Below are 15,015 nucleotides of genomic sequence, written 5' to 3' on the forward strand. Positions count from 1 at the left end.
CCAGTCTATTCTTTTGGAAGAACACATCAGCGAGCTAAACTGGGATCCCAGTTACTGGCTTTTCTCCCCAACTCCCTTCATCGGGGCACCCTGAGTTGATTTCTACCATCTCCAAACTCTTGTAATACAACATCAAGCACAGACTCATATTGTTCTCTAGTGGTCTCCCACCTGTTGTTTCCATCTCCCTAAATGGAAAGCAAGCTCCTTGAGGACAAAAATCAGATCTATGTTGTCCTTCATTTTTCACAATGCTAGACCCAGACCAAGCTCTTGAATTCTTGTCTTCTTCTGGATCTCTATTTCTTAAAAGGAGGTATGGGAAATGAATGGCCATTGAGGAATGAAGAAATTTCTGGACTACAAGGAACTTACCTTAAAGATTTACCAAGCTCCAAATTCCATCATGGAGCACTAGAAACCAAGCATTCCATGACCTCTCCTGTAAGTCAAAGAATCACAGAATCTAAGAGTTATCAGGGACTTCAGAATGAATGAATAAGTGAGTGAAAAGTACTAAATAAGCATTTTTTTTATTCCAGATAGGATACTAAGTTCTAGGAATACAAAGTCCAGTGCAACTGGGTACAGGGCAATAATGGAGAAAATTCAGACAAGTAACTTCCTATTTAACGAATTACTATTATTATCTAGGCACAATCGTACAATTTTTTTTCTGTACTGCTGAGAGAGTACAAAGGCTACCAGCAACAAATTTTTTAAACTAGTCTTTTTAAATCATTATTTTAATTTTTCACATCTCTATTTTGGTGTTCTAAGACACAATCTTAGTTATGACTCCTTTCCTCTGGTATATCCCTCTGCCATCCTATTCATCCTCCATGGCTAGGTCAGAACTTCTTAAACTTTTTCCACTCCCAACCCCTTTTTGCCTGAGAAATATTTTATGTGATCCTGGGTATATAGATATATAAAATAGATATACAAATCAAACATCTACTGATAATAAATCATAATTTCACAACTCCCCCCACATTCAGTTATATGACCCCATATGAAGTCATGACCCACAGTTTTAAAAGCTTTGTTTTAGTTTCTAAATGCCCTTCCTGCAAGGCCTGAGAATAAATATAACATCCCAGCTGCAGTCAGAGTTTTGACTAATTAGTAATTCCATAACTCTGAATACTCAAAAGCCTAAAACTGCATTAGTTCTTCTGGCTGCCACATCACACTGATTCATAATGAAAGTGGAGTCCACTAAACCCCTAGATATTTTTATACAGACTTAGCACACTTCTACCATCGTATATTTCTATAGATGATTTTTTTGTTCCTTCCCCAAGACGGTAGATGAAAATCAGCATAGATTTCCTTGGGTCTCATTTATAAAAAAGCATTATTTATGAACAATAATGGACACGTATGTCAGTCATTCTATACTATTCTAAAATCCTGAGGTCTCAGAATCACACTTTGTTATAAAACATTTCTCTATTTCAAATATTTTAATTTTGTTTAGTATAGACTATTTCATGGACTTTGGCAAATGATAAAGCTCAAGGACTCCTTCCCTGAACTATGGTTTTAAATGCTTACAATAAAATACACAGGATTACAGTTACACAATTACAAAATACACAGGAAAACAATTATATTTTATTTTCAAAAAACAAATTTGCCAGTTGCATGTCAAGAACCCTGGTCTAGTCCATGAAAAGTTTTCCTTTTACTATGAGAAATGTTGTACAAGAGGAGAGGAGTTCTTTCCCATTCAAAGAGTTAATAGTGGAGGGAAATATTTATCACGTCCCAACTCCCTAACTGGAATTCCAAATACACATTTTTTAGACCTGATCAATGTACTGACGTATTTTGTTTGGCTATGCGTATTTGTTATAAGGAGTGGTTCTACTATGGGGGTGAGGGGAAAAGGGAAGAAGTCAATGGGGATTCATAATTCAAAAAAAGATCATCAATAAAACATTTTTTAAAACTCCAAATTAATTCCTATAGCAAATATTATAAATGGCAGTTAGGTTCCCAGACTAGCCCACATTGTCTATTTAATCTAACTCAGAGCTGAAATAGTATTATTTGAATAAACAGGAAACATAATCATCATTTATGATATGATTCTTATGGGAAATTTTTTTCCCTAGCTCCCAAAATCAACTTACAAATGAATTTTGAAACATATGTCAGTTGTTAACTTGGGGACTGTCTAGGTAATAGCCATAGCTGCTTTTTTTTTCCATCACTCTTCTACCCCCCCAATCAGATCCATCAGAGTAAATCCTAATTGCTAGGCAAAGAGTTACACACCTCCCCCCACACACACTGACACCCCTCTTTGCCACTGCATATGCATACATATACTCCATTTTCTTTCTTTTTCTACAGTTAATCTTGTGATCTGAGCTTCCATGGGGCCTTCCCTGCACTGCCCTTTTTGATGTTGGCTCCTGGTGTGAGACTGTGTTTAGACAGTGGCGGGGTGGGACAATTTAAATATGCCAGAGAGCCCAGTCCCCCATGGGGAAACACATAGAGGGGACCCTGTATAAGTATTAGTAAGTTCCTGCCACTGAAGGCAGTGGGAATCTAGGAGAACTATAGATCATCAAGGACATTTGGGCTTATCATCTTATTTTACAGATAAAATTACATCCCAGAAAGGGAAAAAGGAGAGAAGAGAGAAGAGGTGTGTAGGGAGGAAGAAAAAGACATATTCAAGTTTTGAAATATATCAATGCCCAGAAATAAAAGGTGAAAAAAAATAAAGAAAAGCCTTTGGAGAGTTAAAAACACAAAATAAAATATCTATGTAATTTCGGAATATTGGAGTAAATAATATTTCTGATGTCCCCACAGAGAATCAAATCCATCCAGAAAAACAAATACAAAAACGCACAAGTTAATATTGGGCTAGCAAATTAGCCGAAATGCACGGAGAGATTCCAAAATCAGATGAGAGCTAAGTTATGAAATGGGATTACTCTTACCACTCCCAATGCCCTAACTTATAGCACTCTTCCTTCTCTTTATTTTTTGGAAATCATATCCATTATTTTGAAAACCTCATTTGAAATCCTAAAGAAAGAATGAAACCCAGTCTTGCAGTATTCCAAAGTAATATCTCTTGTTTATAACCATATAAATTTCATCCCCTGGCTCTACAGGGCTTATATAATAGAATAGAGTTATTTTAACAGTGCCCTGTTAAAGAAGAAGCAAAATGTTCAACTCATTTTCTCCAGTGGGAGGGATGCATGGCCTCGTGTGAGAGAGGAACATGCCTAAGTTATTACTGCAGGAAAGCCATCTGTCAAAGCCTGCTCATTCTGGCATGGCAAATACCACTGGTGAGATCACAGAGTCAGATTCTGCTTGCAATTACTGGTGAAGGACCTTGGATACAGGCAGCCTGCTATCAATTATTACCCTGGCCTCAGACACTTGGACTTGTCAAGTTCTCCGCGTCTCCTGTTTTGTAACAGTAAGAAAAAGGCTCCTCATGACTGATTCTTGGAAGTTTTTCATGTGTTGTGTCACTCCTCGGTGTCATTAACAATTCAATTAAAATTTCACAGCCCACGTTGGGCAGATGAAGCCCGGGTGGGAGGGAGAGGAGGCCCCCACTGAGGAGGAGGAGGAGGAGGAGGAGGAGGAGGAGGAGGAGGAGGAGGAGGAGGAGGAGGAGGAGGAGAGATTGCTGAGCTGGTCGCAGCTCTCCAAAACAGATAAAGTGAATCCAATCTCGAAATTTCTTTGACTTCAGAACTCACGCTTTCAAGTGTCTCCTCTCCGACAGGACACCGTCTATCATCCCGAGGAGCTAACGGGTTTGATGTTTGCACCCTGCCAGGGAAGTGGGGACAAAGGAGGAATTTCAGGCTGGCTGGAGTCAAAACCTCACATTACTTCATTATTTTCAAGGGACAACCTCCCCATCAGGAAAGTTTGTTGGGTTTTTTGTTGGTAGCTGGGGGTTTTTTGTGTTTTTTTGTTTTTTGTTGGACAATCGATGAATTCTTTGGGAATGACCCAGACCCAATGCCTCACTGTGTAGAGTGTTCCAGAAGTCACCGAGTCTGGGGCTTTTTGTGTAAGGATCTCTGGGCAAATTCTATTGTCTTGCTTTCACAGTGGGGCTGTCCAGAAGCCTACACAGGGAAATTGGACTGACCACAGTCAAATCCTCTAGGAAGGCGGATGATGGGGAGACTCATACAGGGTGGCTAGAAACAAGAATGACATGCTACTGTCATTATTAACTCTACGAGAGTGCAAACACTTCTTTGTTCCTCTGAATAGGGGGGAGGGGGTCCCACATCCTCACGTGCTTTCAAGCATCCCGAGGATTGGGGTGGGGGGAGAATTAAAAAAAAAGTTGCAGGCTTAAGACTTCTGAGGCAGCTTTCTCCCTAACTCCCTCAATGAGTTTAGTCATGCAAGGAAAAGATTCTTTAAAGTTACCAAAGACCTTGTTTAATGCCCAAGAAAATGCAGACTGTCAGCACTCTTTGTGAGGTTCTGGTGGCTTAACTCTGTCCCCCAATACATTGGTGACCCTCCACCTCTCATTCACTAGTTCTTTTTTTGACACAGAGCTCTGGATTATTGTCTGATTTCCTTCTAGGTAAAAAGGGATTAAGTGTCCAGCTGCACCAGCTGATACACAAAAGGGAAAATATAGTTTAACCACCAGATTTATCAAGATAATTTTTCTTCCACACACTAATTAATAACATTAGCCAACACTGCCCTTGGCATGGGGAGGCCGGGAAGGGGAGAAGCATGTCCCCCTCAAAGTATCAGAAACAGGAGTTGACAGTTCAAGGCAAAAATGATTTGCATATAAATTCTGATCAAAAGCAAGTCTGTACCCTGAAGTTGTCAAGTTTTGCTACCAATTTGACACTTAAATGGGCTATAGCAAAACTTGATTTAAACTGAAGAGTTAAAAAACATGGCAACTCAATTACCCCCTAGCAGATCAGATCTGGCAGCTGAGGTCAAACTTCTCACCCTGCCATTACATTTCTCAATACCTGATGCTTTAAACAAACACTATGTATTCCTCCTACAATCCTGGAAGAAAATGCATTTCTCAGGGCTCCCTACTGTGTCCCAGATTAAAAAATAAAGTTTCACTTGTGTGGGATCTTGGGCCATTTTCCCTATTAACATTTCTGAATAAATCAGATGATTTTTAAAATGGTCTCACAGAGGGGGGAAGTCTTTGCTTTAAAAAAAAAAAAAAAAACTTTTGTGCACCACTAAATGATTTTTTTAAACTACCCCAACATTACTAGGAAAACACTAGCCTAAATCAACATTACCATAGTGCCTATGACTCTATATATAGCCTTTGAATTGAATTTTTGCTTTTGTTTTTAATCTGTGTAACATTGGAATTGGGCAGAACAGTAATTCAGATGGGAAAGAAAACCTGTTGTAATTTTGCCCCAAATTAACCAGAGATGAAATATTGGGAGGCCCTAGAATGGACTCTCAAACACAGGAGGTCTAGGGGTGGCCTCTATGACTTCCATTCAAACCAATAGCATTAATACTTCATTGTCTCCTGAATTCATTCAGGTCTTATAGCCCCCATGAAACCCTCCCTCAGCACTTGAGACCACAGCGATCTCTTCCTTCTCCAAACACTTATAACACATTTCTATCATACATACGGTAGATCTCTGTTCCCTTGCAGCAATGACTTTTTCTACAATTCCATAGTTATGTTGTCATATTCTTTTGTTTTTTATTTATTGAGTAAGCAAATCTTTATCCCCGCACGAGTTTGTAAACTCATAGAGGGCAGAGATCAGTGTCTTTAGATTTCCTTCATATCCTGTCACACTTAGAACGTGTTGTGACTTGGACTTAGTAGGTGCTCAGTCCACATCTCAGAGTTGGTCGGGACGAGAAGGGCCATCTTGTCCAATTCATATTTGAATATAAATCCCCTACAACATAATCCAATAAATGGTCTTCCTGACATCACTCGGCAACTTCTGATAAGATAAATCTCAAAGAGGTCAAAGATAGAGGGAAAGGACAAACATATTTAGCAAACATTAAAACAAAGTCTGTCACTTCAGAAATAGTTGAAAAAATACCAATGCAATGGAATGTTATTAGACTATATTTTTAAAATGACAAATGTGAGGAATTCAGAGAAACTTGAAAGAACTACATAAACTGTTACAAAATGAAGAGTAGAACAAGGAGAAAATTTTATATACAATAATCACAATAATATAAAAAATGGCTTGGAAAGATTTAAGAACTTCGATCAATGCAGCAACTAACCATGACTTCCAAAGACTAATGATGCAGCATGCCGCCTTCCTCTTCAAATAGAGATGATGCAGTTTGTAGAGCAGAAAGCGACAAACATTCAGACATGATCAACAATGATTTGGTTTTCTTGATTCTACTTATTTGTAACGAGAACTTGAGGGAGGAGAGACTGAGGAAATAAATTAGAGAAAAATAACAGGGTATCAATAACAAATTGTAAAAATACAAAGCAAAAAAAATCCAACATTGAAAATGGCACGTAATCAACTGACAATCAAACTTTAAGGATATATAAAGAAAAATGTGAAAACAAGACATTTTTCAAAAGTCAAAACTACATATAATATATAAGTATGTACAAGATTCCTACAAGGTACATATAAAGTAAATTTAAAGAAGGCTCAAACAGGATAATGATGTCTATACCTCCTTAAATTTAATATATGCTTTGTAAAATAAATAAATAAACTATATATAACTGAATTTCATGGTCTCATATTCAATCTTCTTTTATGTCATTTGAATTAAGATGATAGTGAACATTTACACTGCACTTATGAGATGCTAGGCACTATGCTAAGTAAGAATTTTTACAATTATTATCTCATCTAGAGATAGGTCCTATTATTATCTATTTTATACCTGAGGAAACTGAAGCAAACTGAGGTTAAGTGATTTGTCCAGCATCACATTCCAATAAGTATTGGGGTTGGATTTGAACTCAGATCTTCCTCAAGCAAGCCCTTCTTGCTCTATCTACTGTGCTACCTAAATTCATGTCTGTTGATAATTGGTTAAGTATGCAATAAAAAGGTTGGGGTGGGAGAGGGAGGACTTCTAATTAAAAAAAAAAAAAAGAACTACTCATCTTTTTGAACAACTCAATCTATTTTTGGAAATAACATTAGTAGAAAATGTTTCCTTACCTTGAACAAAAATGTACTCTTTGTAACTGCTATCCAAAACTCCTGGCTCTGCTGAGTAGAGATAAGCAGAACATGTCTAGACTTTCTAGAGTATGAGGACCCTTCAAGTTTTTGAAGCCAACAACTGTGCTTCCTACCCACTCAATTTTTCTCTTATCCATCCCAAGTTTCCCAGAGTTCTTTCCATTGATCTTCATAAAACATGACCTCAAATTTCCTCATTATCCCAATCATCTTCTTCATTGGACACACCCCAGCTCCCTAAAATGAATAGAATGCACAATATTATTGAACTGACACAAAAATATTCTTGAAACTGGAACTATTGCCAGCAGCCTTAACTAATGGTACAATGGGGATGCTTAGGGGGAGAGATGGAATTGGATTAGTACAAGGGAACATAAGGTAATTTCTTTTACCTGTCATTCCTGCACATGATAAATTATACAAAGCACTTTGTAAAGAGTATGTGTATAAGATATGGGCTATTATTATTATTACATGAAAACCAGAGCCCCTTCCTCATATGGCTTATTGGAAGAGGACTTAGAGTCACTTGGTCAACATTCACTTCCCAACTCTGCATCTATACTCTTTGAGTAATTTGGGGCAATTCAATTCCCTTTCTGATCCTCAGTTTCCTCATTTGTAAAAAGTAGGGGTAGAAATTGCACCACATGACCTCAAAAGTCCCTCATAGTTCTGAATATGATTCTACTATCATTCTTTTTTACTAGATATAAACAAGAGACTTGCTAAAAGACCAATATTAGGGATAATTGGCAAATTCGCAGTTCTTTGTTTATAAGAATCCTATCAATAACAGAACAAAATTAGCATGTAAAGATCCATGTAGCTAATAAGTGTCTTAGAATGGGTCTGAATACAGAAACCAGTCTTTGTGTTCTTTTCTCTTCATCAGGTCCATCTTACAAAGTCCCAATCCAGCATCCCTGCCACTGCCACTACTACTCTGACTCCCTGACCTGTTCTTTCCCCCTCCTCTCAAGGAGCACAGAACTCTACTGTCCCAGCCCATTGGAAATTCATTCTGACATACTTCTTCAACTCTTGATATTGTCCATTTGTTTGCAGTCATATCTAACTTTTCATGACTCTACTTTTGGAGTTTTCTTGGCAAAGATACTAAAATGAGGGGCAGCTAGATGGAGCAGTGAATAGAGCATAGCCCTGAAGTCAGAAGGATTTGAGTTCAAATATGCCTCAGTTCAAAATGCCTCAGACATTTAATACTTACTAACTGTGTGACTCTGGACAAGTCACTTATCCCAATTGCCTCACCAAAATAGATAGATAGATAAATAAATGAGTAAATGAATGAGCAAATAAATAAATGAATGAATATAAATATAAATAAATGAATGAATGAATAAACAAATATATATAATATGTATATAAATAAAAGATGCTAAAGTGTTTGTCCATTTCCTTATCTAGCTCATTTTACAGATAAGTAAACTGAGGCAAATGGGATTAAGTGATTTGCCTGGAATTACGCAAGTCTTTCTGACTCTAGACCCAATGCTCTATCCACTGCACTACCCAACTGCCCCGGTCCTTGTTATTGCTTATCAATATTTAATTTACCTTCTTAATACTTCTCAAAGAAGCTATCTCAGACTTTTTCTTTATGTTCTCAGTCCCAGCTTCCTTAAACCCCTATCTCAAGGCTGCCTAATTTAATATCAAGTATGAACAGTGACAGTTCTGGTGCTCACATAGTTAATGCCAAAGATAGGGTTCCAAGCTAGGTCTTTCTTGATTCTGTAGCTGCTACTAAGACATTCACTGTCCTAAAATTCATTTTTCACTGATTAGCTGAACTATAAAATTGGTACTTTACTTAATATTACACTGTGTTCCCATTCACAGCAACAAGCAATTTAATACTTTATTTTATATCTACATATGATTTCGAGCTAATCATGACTGCATATGGGGGTCTATTTGTGTATGCATAGGTTCACTGTTTTCATGCATGGTTCTCTGGCTGTCCCAATTAGATACAAAACTCCATGTAGCCAGGAGCCATCTCCCATTTATTGCTTTTGTACCCTCACAGTGCCAAGCATACGGCAGGTCCAGAGCAGCTATTCAGTAAATACTTGTCAATTGCATGGAACTTGGGTGATCTTATTATGGGGAGAATTAAACAGACAGTCCTTGCCCACAAGGGTTTACAATCTGTGTCTCATCTATTGACAAATATGCCCAAGATGATATACAGACAACTGCCTATAAACCACAAACACTGAGCAAATACCTAAGATGATTTAGATTGTGTACAAATAGTGAATCCAAGTGGAGGCAGGTGGGATTTGGAGTAATTAAGACATCGTGCATCTGGGAAAGGGCTCTGGATAGTTGTCATCTTCGTCCTAAGGCCTCCTTCAATGTCCATTTGGTTAGAAAGATATTAAATGTAAGGAGAATGTGAGAGAGATAAAAATTAAATAAAACCAGGGTCTGGAACTCCACAGTTTTCAATCAAAGAAAAGAGTGGATAGGATGTAATAACAAAAGATTCAAAATCTACATGGGCACATGTACAATGACTTGTGCAGGGTCATACCCTGGCACATATCTCAAAAACACATTTTTCAAGTGCACATAAATGCTTTTATGATCAATGAAATACAAATTTGTTTTAAACATAATTGAATCCTGAACTTCCTTTTAGCAAATTCTTTCCTGTGAATCCCAAGCATTTTTTTCACATTAAAAAGGAGTCCGTTTATTAGAAAACTGATAATCAGCAAACAACATGACAGCTTCCTTTTTCTCCATAGCCATCCATCCATCCACCAAAAGGCAGAGAAGCTCAAAATGGGTGCACAAAACTTGCTGTTTTTAATGGTGAATCACAAAGGAGAAATGGGAGCCGTTAATCTCATAGATTCTCCATTTCCAGTCAAGTAATATAAGAGTGGACTTCCCCAGGGTGGCTATGATATCAGATAAGACCAAGTCAGTACAGCTATGAATTCAAACTACCAAGTGAATTCATTTTATGCAGCATGCTTCTTATTGACATGACATATGTTAAGCAATTTACAAAGAATATATATATATATATTTATATATTACTTTGTGAGGGATGGATGGTCAAAGGAAACACTTTAGCCTTCATCCCAAGCCAGTTCAAATACCCAAAAAAAGAAGCTGCTGGAAGACTGGGTGTTTTATATACCATTAAGGCAACTGTATTTTTCCTTTCCTAATCTCTAACATCAAGGGACCCACAAACCCAAAGAATTAACATCCCCTCGCCTTTATATAACTTTAGATTTTTTTCTAAGTCTTTCAGATATATTGATTCTCTCATTTGAGCTTATTTATTTGAGCAGGTTAGAGAAACTATGACTATCCAAATTTTACAAATGAATAAACTAAGGCCCAGAGAAATTACGTGACTTTACCCAAGGTCACACAAATCTTAACAGCAATGTTGGACTTTGCATTATGGAACTATGCCCAAATTGCTATCAAACTGTGCATATCCATTGATCCAGCAGTGCACTACTGGATCTGTATCCCAAAGAGATCATAAAAAAGGGAAAAGGACCTACATGGGCAAAAAAAAAAAAAAAAGAATAGCAGTTCTTTTCATGGTAGCAAAGAACTGGAAATTGGATGGTTGAATAAATTGTGCTATGTAAGTATAATGGAAGATTTTAATCACCCAAAATAATAATAATTCTATAAATTCTATAAAAAATGAGCAAACCAATTTCAGAAAAGCCTGGAAAGATTTACATGAACTGATGCTGAGTGAAGTGAGCAGAGACAGAACATTGTACACAGTAACAACACTGTGTGATGAACAACTTGGATAGCTGTTCTCAGCAATGTGGTAATTCAAGGTGACTCTAATAGAGTCCCAAGTAAGGGAAGATCCAAATGGCAACTCAATATAATGTAGTATTAGTGGTGGAGGGTAGGGAGTACTAATGGTAGCAGCAGTGATAGCAATAATAACAGTTAATATTTATATACCACTTTAAGGTTTTACTTTACAAATAGTACCTCTTTTTATCCTTACAACAACCCTGGGAGGTAAGTGCTATTATTATTCTCATTTTACAGATGACAAAACTGAAGCAAATAGGTTTAGTGATTTGCACCAGGTCATACAACTTGTAAGTACATGTAGCTGGATTTGAACTTGGGTTTTCCTGATTCTAAGTCTAATGCTCTATCTCTCTAAGACCTACAAGTTTTTCTTAGAATTATCTCTTCATAAATTCAAAGCTTTTCTTCCATGCTCCACACCCTTTCTGATTAAAGCTAAAAATCAGATTTACAATTGTCAAAGCTTTAGATGACAGACAAATTAATCTTTCTTTTCATGGGTTCACATCCCAGGCAGCTGGACCACAGATCTGGTCCTAACAAGGATGATGTCTGTAGTATGAGCTGTCATTTATAGCTGATGCTTTCATGATTACAGGTGAATTAATTATTTCACCATAAGAATCTATTTATTCTGTGCTTCCAAGTAAACGCCTCTAGATTCGGAATATGGATGATTTCATGGGCAAAGGTTGCCCTTTTGCTCCCTCTGTGGAAAATATAAGAGAGGATATGGTCCACAAAACAAAACCCTGAGGACTGTGTGGAACCTTAGAAAAGAGAAGCAGACTCCAAAAAATAGTAGGGAAGCCTAACCTTCCAGGACAACCACAACTACTAACACATGCCCAGGATGCGAAAGGGATAGAATTGAGCTCCTGACATTATCAATAAAACTTTCACAGACTCCTGATGTCCTCAAAAAAGAAAGCTAATCAACCACTTGTCAAGTATACTGCACTGGGGATCAGAGACTCAGAGCTAAAAACAAAGTGAGAGGTCAACTAGTACTTTACAGATGAGGCAGCAGTTGTTCAAAGAAGTTGTCACACTTGCTAACTGTGTGATCCTGGGCAAGTCACCTCACTCTGCTAGCTTCAGTTTCCTCATCTGTAAAATGAGCTAGAGAAGGAAATGACAAACCAGTCCATTATGTCGGCCAAGAAAACCTCAAATGGGACATGCTTTTGGGTAGATTGTTTTGGGCACACTGTTGTCCTGTGTAAGCAAAGATACAGGTGAAAAAAGTTTCCCTCTCCCTACCTCCAAGAGAATCCATTTGCTCAGAGGTGTTAAAAGGTAGTATGTAATGCCTTTTTTCCAAGTAATAAGAAAAGCAATGGTAAGGAATGTCCAGTAGGCAATCCTAAAATCTGACTGGCCTGCTTTGTATCTTCATGTAAGGAGGGGAAGGGTCCTTCCCTCATTTCATTAAAATAAAGATAAAGATGAAGATAGTCATATAAAGTCATTGAGAAATTTATTTCATTTAAGTGGAAGTCTTGCCATTCCCAGATAGTGTTCTGTTCTCTTCAGACCTTGAGATCCTCCATGCCTAACCTCAAGTTAGGTACTAGCGAATTACATGTATTCTTCTAGTCACTAAGGAGCTTCTACCTGGCCAACTTCCTGTAACAAATCTACAAATACTGAATGGTAGGCCTTCTATGAACCTGTTTTAGTGACCCAAAATAATCTTCTATGATTTAGTCCTAGACATATAATGCCAAGAATCATAGTAAAGTGAATTAAAACTGAACTTTGGGGCAATTAGGTAGAACTAAGTAGATAGAGCACTGATGCTAAAATCAGGAGGATCTGAATTCAAATCTGACCTCAGACATTTACTAGTTGTGCAGTCTGTATAATTCATTTAATACCCATTACCTTTTTTTTTTAAAAAATTGAATTTATCTGAAATAGCACCTTAACAGTCAATAAGATACTTGGCTGGGGCAGGGGGAGGGAAGAGGGTGGAAGAGATCTTAGACAAGAGGACAACCATACTCAAGATATATTTCATCTTTCCTAACCTTTGCTTAATTAAGGATTATTCCCCCAACCATAAATATGAGAGATGTTTTCTCCTGATTCCTCCTCTAATTTTTTTTAAGTAGTGTGTAATTGTACACATTTGCCATATGTGGTATAAAATACTGATCTAAACCTAATTGCTGCCAAACTTCCCTCCCTCCTCCTCCCAGTTTTTGTTAAACAGAGAATCTTTCCTTATAATTTATTTTCTTTGCTTTATCAAACAAGAGACTGCTATATTCGATTACTTCAACCACAGTCAATCCCTCTGAAGCAGCCAGGTGCCCTTGAGTTCACAACACTGTGTCAAGTGTTATCCAAAGGTAATTTCAAAACTCAACAGGGTACTGCAAAGCTGTGGCCCCAGATCCCTGAGTGGATGGATTAAACTAAAGAACTGTGTAGAAATAAATGCAGAGGTTTTTTTTCAAACATAAATAATGGCAGGGGGAAAAAACACACACAAACAACAACAACAAATAAGCTTTTTATCAGAAACCCCTGAGATCTTTCTGAAAAAATATTTATTTAACTCTAACCAGGTTTTCAGGGTTTCCCACAAATCATAGTTGAACAGTGGAAAACAATGTGAGAAGTTATGTTCTGCCTTTGAACATTTAAGCATTTTTAGCAATATTATTTGCCAGCATAAATATTTTCCCCATAACTTTTAAAATAGGAGTGCACCAAACCGGGACTTATAATGTGCTAAGGAAACAGATCAGTCTGAGGCATTCATGACTTCAGTCATTCTCTCATAAAACAACAGATGAAATAAAATGTATGACATTCCCAAAGAGGGAGTTTCTTGTGTAATTCATCTTAAAATGCAATATTCTGTCATCTAAGGTAACACTTACTGAAAGCAACCATCAATACTTTTTGTCAAAAACCCGTACTCTGTGTAAAATGTTCCATCAATCTCTATTTACATAAAACAAAAAACTTTCAGTATGGCTCGAAAACACAGCCAGGGAGCATCTCCGCTGCCTCTGTTCATGCTCCGTTGAAAAATGATTTTGACTGGCACCAGGAAAATTAAGACAACCTTTCAGGGAAGGCTTTTAGGGAGGGGGAGGCTGGAGAGGAAAATACCCTACTTTATTTGGCATGTGTCCTATTGGATGTATTGTCGTCGTCATTGTTGTTGTTGTTAATGGGGAGAGGGGAGGATGTAAAGACTTTTCCCTTTAAATTTAATGCTTTTTTTGAAAAGGAATATATAAAGAGCTTTCCTTCCCTTTAATGTCAGGAATTCCCTCTATAACCTTTATTCAAATTGCATTTTGTTATACTTACCAGAAGATGGTATAGGGGTAAAATCATGCCACAGGCCTGCATTCCAGAAAGCCTGTCACAAATTTGGACAATTAACACTTATGTACCTCTCCATGCTACCCCTGCCATCTTTCCCCTTCTCTCTTACACATTTTGTTGTCATGAACTCCTTTGGCAATCTAGCAATGCTACAGAACCCTTACCAGAGTCGTGTTTTTAAATATGTGAAATAAAATACATGGGATTACAAAGAAAACCAGTTATGTTGAAATACAATTAACAAAAAATATTTATTTTAATTTCACAGACCCCCAAGTTATGTTTCTTATACCAGAGCTAAGTCATGACTGGTGATATTCATCATGTGGAGGAACTGAAAAGCAAGACCCAGCTTGGGTAACATGACAGAAATCTACTAGCTTCTTCCTAATACTTGTAGGTACACATAAACAGAATGCACCCAGAATCCTGCCAGTATTTGGCCTCCTTGCTTTTCCTTAAAATTTTCCTCATCTGAGCAATTTGGAACTATGCTCAAAAAATTATCAAACTGTGCATACCCTTTGACCTAGCAGTGTTACTACTGGGCTTATATCCCAAAGATATTTTAAAGAAGGGAAAGAAACCT

At 37.4% G+C, this 15,015-nt stretch overlaps 1 protein-coding gene across 6 annotated transcripts in view; it reads right to left on the bottom strand.

The window, feature by feature from the left end:
* The window catches only part of LRMDA (leucine rich melanocyte differentiation associated), a 1,282,853-nt gene that overhangs the window by 1,145,678 nt on the left and 122,160 nt on the right, over positions 1 to 15,015 (bottom strand). The window contains exons 2-5 of one of the 6 annotated variants that reach the window (XR_004231387.1): positions 7,203 to 7,463; positions 5,661 to 6,445; positions 3,750 to 3,822; positions 376 to 442 (exon numbers count right to left, since the gene is read on the bottom strand). The exons of 1 other annotated variant lie outside the window; for it this stretch is intronic. The gene's annotated coding sequence lies outside the window, so the exon portion shown is untranslated. Of the gene's footprint in view, positions 1 to 375; positions 443 to 3,749; positions 3,823 to 5,660; positions 6,446 to 7,202; positions 8,343 to 15,015 lie in introns of those variants that run through there. 4 more of the 6 variants (XR_002769069.2, XR_004231389.1, XR_004231388.1 and 1 more) reach the window with 4 other exon arrangements.

Source organism: Sarcophilus harrisii, chromosome 2, assembly GCF_902635505.1.
Source record: "Sarcophilus harrisii chromosome 2, mSarHar1.11, whole genome shotgun sequence".
NCBI lineage: Eukaryota > Metazoa > Chordata > Mammalia > Dasyuromorphia > Dasyuridae > Sarcophilus > Sarcophilus harrisii.